The sequence below is a fragment of the Filicampus tigris genome, chromosome 13 (genome assembly GCF_054856515.1).
Source record: "Filicampus tigris isolate MCC_2025a chromosome 13, RoL_Ftig_1.0, whole genome shotgun sequence".
Taxonomy (NCBI): Eukaryota; Metazoa; Chordata; class Actinopteri; order Syngnathiformes; family Syngnathidae; genus Filicampus; species Filicampus tigris.
This window is the reverse complement of record NC_141229.1, coordinates 14,239,754-14,246,327: the sequence shown is the minus strand read 5'-3', so window position 1 is coordinate 14,246,327 and position 6,574 is coordinate 14,239,754. Positions and strand designations below refer to the sequence as shown.

Below are 6,574 nucleotides of genomic sequence, written 5' to 3'. Positions count from 1 at the left end.
TCTTATTCTTTATCCTTGTGGACTTTCACATAGAAATACCACAGAACATTTTTTTTCCAATAACATAATTCATAATAAACAATTGAGTTTAGCTTGCAATGCACTCTATGAAATGAGAAACGGCCATTTGAAATGGTGGATGAACATTTTTTATGAGATTCCATTGTAAGGACTCAGAACAGGGACATGACATGGCCAGCGGTGGGTGCGGCAGCAGCGCTGGAACCTAAAATGAGATGTGACATATTAGACCATACAGTTAACACTTCTAACAATAACAGGTGAAGGATTTCTGCAGGGATCACTACTAACTATTGCTAATGCAAGTCCAAAGTACATTATATATAGTACACCCTGGTATACTGTGGTTCAGAATTTGCAGCCCCAGCTACTTGTGGATTTCTAATTGGGACACAACTAGTTTGACAGTAGTTGCACACTCCCTTACCACCTATTGTACACATTAAATTGTACACTTCTAAGAACTGTAAAAGCTCTGTTGCTGTACTGGGGTGAAATGTAGCATGGTGAACGTGTTGGTGACAGTAGGAGGGGACAGAACTGACTTTAACGTCACTTGCAGAATGTACATTTTTTTCATCCATTTACTTATGGAATGTGTTTAAAGAGTCTAGGGGTGTACTTACAAGCTTAAACTCTTAAAAACAATTAAATACATTCTGGAACAGGAGGGTCAGTTTTTGGACCACATTTGGGGTCTTGAATGCAAAAAAATATATATACAGTACTTCAGATCCTGCCATTTATAATGATCAAAAAGTAAATATGGTTTTTGATGTAATATGTTACTCATTCTAAATACAAGGTTTTGCCATGTTTTCAGAACGTTTATCTGTTATATTTGTTCGTTTGAATTTCTATTAGTAACATTTTGACGATACCTTTAATGGTGATCATTTTGGTCATGGTAATGTTGATACACAAATTTCATATGGTTTCATCAAGTCACCCAATGCTTACTTGCTGCGGCAGTAGCTGCAGCTGCCCCTGCTCCAGATGGTGCAGACTGGAAAGGAGTGATCATGGTGACCTCTGGGTTCACACCACCATAACCAATCGTGGTCCCAGCAGGGGACGGATAAAGCACGGTGCCTACAGGGCCCAAATGTGCAAGTTAGTGCTCCATGAAATGTATGATCTTAATTAGGTTATGACATTAAAAATTAATAGATCTTACTGGCTGGAACAGATGAACTGGCTGATGAAACAAAAGAAGATGTGGTCATTCAGTTGATTTCAGATATATTGTTTTTAAGTAGCATATTCATTTCAATTTATTTAGTTTGCGTTTTAAGTTCATTAACTTAAACTTAAGTTAGCTTGCAATTTTTACTGCACAGTACTATATTACTGCGAGCCACAAAATGTCTGTCGAATAGGTGCACTGTTGGAAATTAATGATGTTGATTCAGCCGCACCCCTTTTTAATTTAAACCTTCAAGTTCGAGCGACACCGCATGGCATGACGCAGTTTGAAATTCAAGCGGAAATGTAAAAGAGCCCACTTGCGTTCAGTTCAGCAACGATTAGTTTAAGCGTATTTATATGATACAAAAGAATCGCTCATTTGTCAAACGTGTTGTTACTCACCTCCCATGTCTTATTTCTCTTGTTTTCTCCTTTCGCCTATAAGCAGTTAGCCTGCTGTTTTTTTTAGCTGTGGGCGATAGTGGTAGCCGGTGGTCGATGGGCGGGTTCCACTGCTCTGATTGGGTCTCAGTATGGGAAGTCGGGGGGGATTTGGTAACCTCCTGAAAGTGAAAGTGATCTCGAACGTGCGTTCACGTTCCTGTCTCATTATTTCCTCATATAATCTAACCTGACACCAGTCTGATCTATATGAGATATGTTATATGAACTACTGCTCTGTCATCAGTTTAAAGTCGAGCCTTTTTTAAAAGAGGTGTAAAAAGTGACCAGCCGGCACTAAATGTCCACTTTCAGATTTATTATATCCAGGTTAGAGAAAATAGTACTGAGCACACAGGCATTGTTCAGACATCAAGTAACTGCTTTTTCTAAGGTACTCTGTACATAAAAAACATCAGGCCACTGGATGTAAACACACCTTTCCTCTCTGTTAATTCCCCTATTCTCCTTTCTCTCCTTATATGGTCTTGTTTTGCAGAGAACGGCTTCTGGGGTCAGCCCAGATAAAGCCTTCATTTGCATTCAACCAAACACACTGACTTTGTATATGCAGTACACTCATTTCTGCAGTAGCTTACTCTTTGTTCTTTTAAAGCTTCACGATACGACCCCTGTGTCTGTATAAATTGAAGCAGGATCAAAAATGTATATTTTCACTTGCATACACACATACAGTCCAATCAGGACATCACATTTCATTTTGTTTGTGGAACAGGGATTAAAGAATGGAGATGTGTGCATTTATTGACAGGAAAAAAAGGAAAAAGAAAGCACGGACCACTTGGACATACAACACCTTTATTTAATAAATGGTAAACATGGTACAGCCCATCAATCAGTGCTATTGATTGTTGTAAATGGGGCTCACCTGAGATGGAGCCTATGCAGCTGAAAAAAGAAAGTTCAAGAAGTCCACTGAAGTCAATGTCAACACTTCCATGTTTGTTGGAAAATTCCACTGTCCTCTTTTTAAATTTTTTTTTATGGACTTGTTTCCCTCGCTTATTTCCCTTTGGCTTCAGTCCACATCATGATAACTCCCAAAGGCCTTGCCTTCAAAGAAAAATGTACTTGTTTTGCTTTGGCTTTAACAAATGGACCGCTGCGTCTATATAATCAATTCTTGACTCCAATGAAGCAAGAATGTATATTTTCACTTGCATATGCGGTGAAATCGGACCAACACATTTTTCTGTTGTTTGCAGAACAAGGGATTCAAGCGTGGAGATTATGGCGTCTCAATTTACTCATAAATGTAACTTCAACGTCTCACGGTATTTGATTGAAAACAAAGCGTGTGTACTTGCAGTAAACCATGACTTTGACTGTTGTATGGAAAGCAACAGGTGGATACAAAGGTTTATGGTACCTATGGAAAAGCATTTCATTGTTCTGCCTATCAGTAAAGGTTGCTGGCACAGACAGATTAGCATGCAGACACACCCACACACACATAACAGAAAATAATTTTCAGACAAACTGAGAGAACTGGATAATTTCCTGCAGCACCCCTGATGATCTCCCACGGCACCCTGGTTAGGAAACACTGCCTTAAAGTGGAAGTCAATGCAAACATATTTTTGTTCAAGATTATGTTCTATCCAAAACCCACTATTGTAACAAGGCATTCAGATAAATATTGCGTTTGTGGAATAAGTGTTAATCCACTCGTTTTTAGCCATCTCTGGGGGAGGCCATTTTGTCTTCAATCACGGCTCGGATTCAGAAAATAGGTCGGCCGTGATTGGTCGTTGTGTGCAGTTGTGATGTCATTTTCAGTCGACAAAAGACCCCAGAGATTTCTAAAAACGAGTGCATTTTGCTGCTTAATTTATATTCCACAAACGCAAAAACAATTTATCAGAATGCCGTGTTTTAACTAGTGGGCCTGCTGGGAACATACCTGTATTCTTGAAAAAAAAATATGTTTGGGTTGACCTCCGCTTTTTAATGACGATCATCAATTAGGATTAGGATTTACAACTCCATGTGTGAAAACCATTAGTGTCATTGAGTGATTGTAATGTAAAATGTGAAGAAATAAAAACCCACAAACAAATGTGACATATAAACAAACAAAGCCATTTTATTGCCCTTAGAGCCACAAATCAGAAAATAAAATTGAAAAATTCAATATAATACTGTACATATTTCTTCAACGTAATTCTATTATTGAAATGCATTCATAGACTCTAATTAATCAGTGCTGTAGTAACACAAGGTATAAAAAGGCAGTTTAGTATACAAGTTCATTAGTCCACAGATGAGTCACAGTTGAATCACCATTTTGTATTACATGTAAAATACACGTTAGAAAGTAAGAAAACCAGTGAGGTTGCCACAGTTTCAAGGGAAGCCTCCTGGGCCCATCGGGCCTGGAGCAGGACTGAATGCAGGTAAACCTACAAAGTGATATCACATTTTAGTATTCCAAACAGATTAAACATTTGATATTGATAAGGAGCACATTTGCAATAGTGTTCAAGGTGATTGTAAATTAGTGGTGCTCTTGAGCAGGGTACGTATTCCCAAATTGTTGCCTGCATAGGTGCTAAAAATCTGACACTGGTCTACAACATGACCACAAGCCTATTTTAACTCCAAAGTGTACCTTCAAATAATACCATTCCAGTGTTGGTGGGAGGTATTGCCACTCCATTATTGGCCAACATGTTTATATCGGGTATCGGATAACCGATCGTCGTGCCGACGGGAGGCGCAAACAGAATAGGATTTATTGCTGTAAAAAGAAGTCATAAAAGTTATTTTGCACAGTTTGTGATTCCAAAATAATAACTTTGACAGTAAACCTTACCTGGTGCAGGTGCAGCAGAGGGTCCTGATGAAACAGAATATGGATAAATATGTTAATTTAAAATTGACTTTGAAAAACAAATTGCACAGTTGCAGAATATGTGCAAACATGAAGCTATAGCATTTAGATGGTCTGCAAGGAGAAGTTAACTGAAGTCAATTGAAGATACATTCGCACTAGTAGCCTTTAGTCAAACTTCTGGCATAGGGCACATGGGATTGGGATCACTTCTGTGAGTGCATCAAGTTCCAAAACTAGCTCCTAAATACTTGATGCAGCGTACGGTAGTTGATACGTGCATTAGATGGAACTCTTCTTTCTTTTACAATCTTCTAATAGGGACATGACAAAACATTTTGGACGGTGAAACACAACTGAATGGCCACAAATGAAAGCTGTTCGGCAAATATTCCTCTACCGGATCAGAATGCTCGGGCAATAATCGGAGTTCTCAAGTTCAAAAAACAGCAAAAGAGAGTTACTCACCATTTCCCATGTTTTCTTTTTTATTTATTCAATTGGTTGTTTAAACGGAGAAGTTTGAGTGTTCGTCTGATAAACAAAAACAATTGTCACGCTTTTATAGCTAAAGAGCTGACTGGACATGGGCACTCTGATTGGGTGCAGAACAATTTTCATCTTTCCAGGTCAGCCGAGGGTTGTAAATCCTATCATTCTTTAATGATTAATAGATTTAGGTGGTTTACAGGAAGTGTGGTCTGGCCAGATGCTCAAATATTGACCCAGTTCAAGATGTTTTTTCCCCTTTACAATCAATCACCTTATTTTACTGCTTAAAATATGGCAAATGTACAGAAGGGATAAAACAAACAACCTTACTGAAATTTGTGCTGTTTTTTGTGAGTGAATGTGTTTTGAGTAGCAAAAAATAGCTGTCGCGACCACTTCCTCTTGCCAACACACCGATGTAATTAAGAGCCCTCTTTCCCCTTAAAATGCATCAGTTTCAAAAGCACTTGTCACCAATAAAGTGGCAGAATATCATTACAACACAATACTATTTAATCGAGTCCCGCACTGTCCATAATGTGACAATACGTCGGCAGAAAAAAATGACATTATGTGCATTTCCTGCTGTGTCAACAAGGTAACTCCCATGATTTACTACTTCCCCTGCAACAGCTATAGTAAGCTGAACTGGAAGTTCAATGGGTTCACTGTAAAACACAATGTTAACATTTAAAAACAAAACTCTTTTGTTTATTGGACGATGAAGTGTCGAGTGGTGTCCAGATTTATTGGTAACAACAGACAAATAAGATGTTTTTTCACACTAGTTGCATGCATTCTTTTGCGTGTTCTTATACGTGGGACGGCAGGATTTGAAAGGCGCACAGCTGCAGGCATTTCATATATTGCGACGTGAACAGCGAATATATTGTGGTTTCCACGCAATCGTTGAATGTAACAACCACACGTGATGGTCATTGTTTCACCATTCAGAGTTAATTTCCTATAATCGGTAATTTGTACACAGGTAGTGAAAATGTTTAAGTATAAAAATATACTTTATAATTACAGCCCAGTTAAGATTTTTGGAACCGTCTGCATTGAACAGACAAACGTAAAAATCTTTGATTCTTAGTTGTGCTATTCAATGTGTTTTAATGTGTACACTATGAAATTTTATGCGAACAACTGAAATCCTACAATAAAACAGTCAAACTGGCAAGATCTTCCTATTTCTCAAACCTCATTACGGTCAATAAAAACAACCCCAGAGTTCTCTTCTCCACCTTTGAACTTTTAACTAGTTCTGATTTTAATAAGTCCCCACAGAGACCAACAGACGCGCTCTGTGAGGACTTTGCAGACCACTTCAGAAGTAAAATCGATGACATAAGATCCAGTCTTTTAGCCCGTCAAAACACAAGTTTTAATAAACCCGGACAATCATATTTACATGAGGAAACACTGGAAAGTTTTGCCCTGGTTGATGCAAGGACACTTGTTCGAGTTTTCTCCCAGGTAAACCCAACAACCTGCCTTTTGGATCCAATTCCCACATTTCTTTTTAAGACATTTTATGGATTTTTTGAGGAACAAATTTTAAATATAGTCAATTGC

General features: G+C 38.3%; 1 long non-coding RNA gene across 1 annotated transcript; it reads right to left on the bottom strand.

Annotated features, from left to right (window-relative positions):
• Positions 1-3,780: 3,780 nt before the first annotated feature.
• Positions 3,781-5,083, bottom strand: LOC147137690 (uncharacterized). Its single transcript, XR_015089424.1, has 4 exons — positions 4,973-5,083; positions 4,487-4,510; positions 4,283-4,411; positions 3,781-4,073 (listed from the first exon to the last, which is right to left on the bottom strand). It is a non-coding gene; the product is annotated as an uncharacterized LOC147137690 (long non-coding RNA).
• Between the last annotated feature and the right edge of the window lie 1,491 nt (positions 5,084-6,574).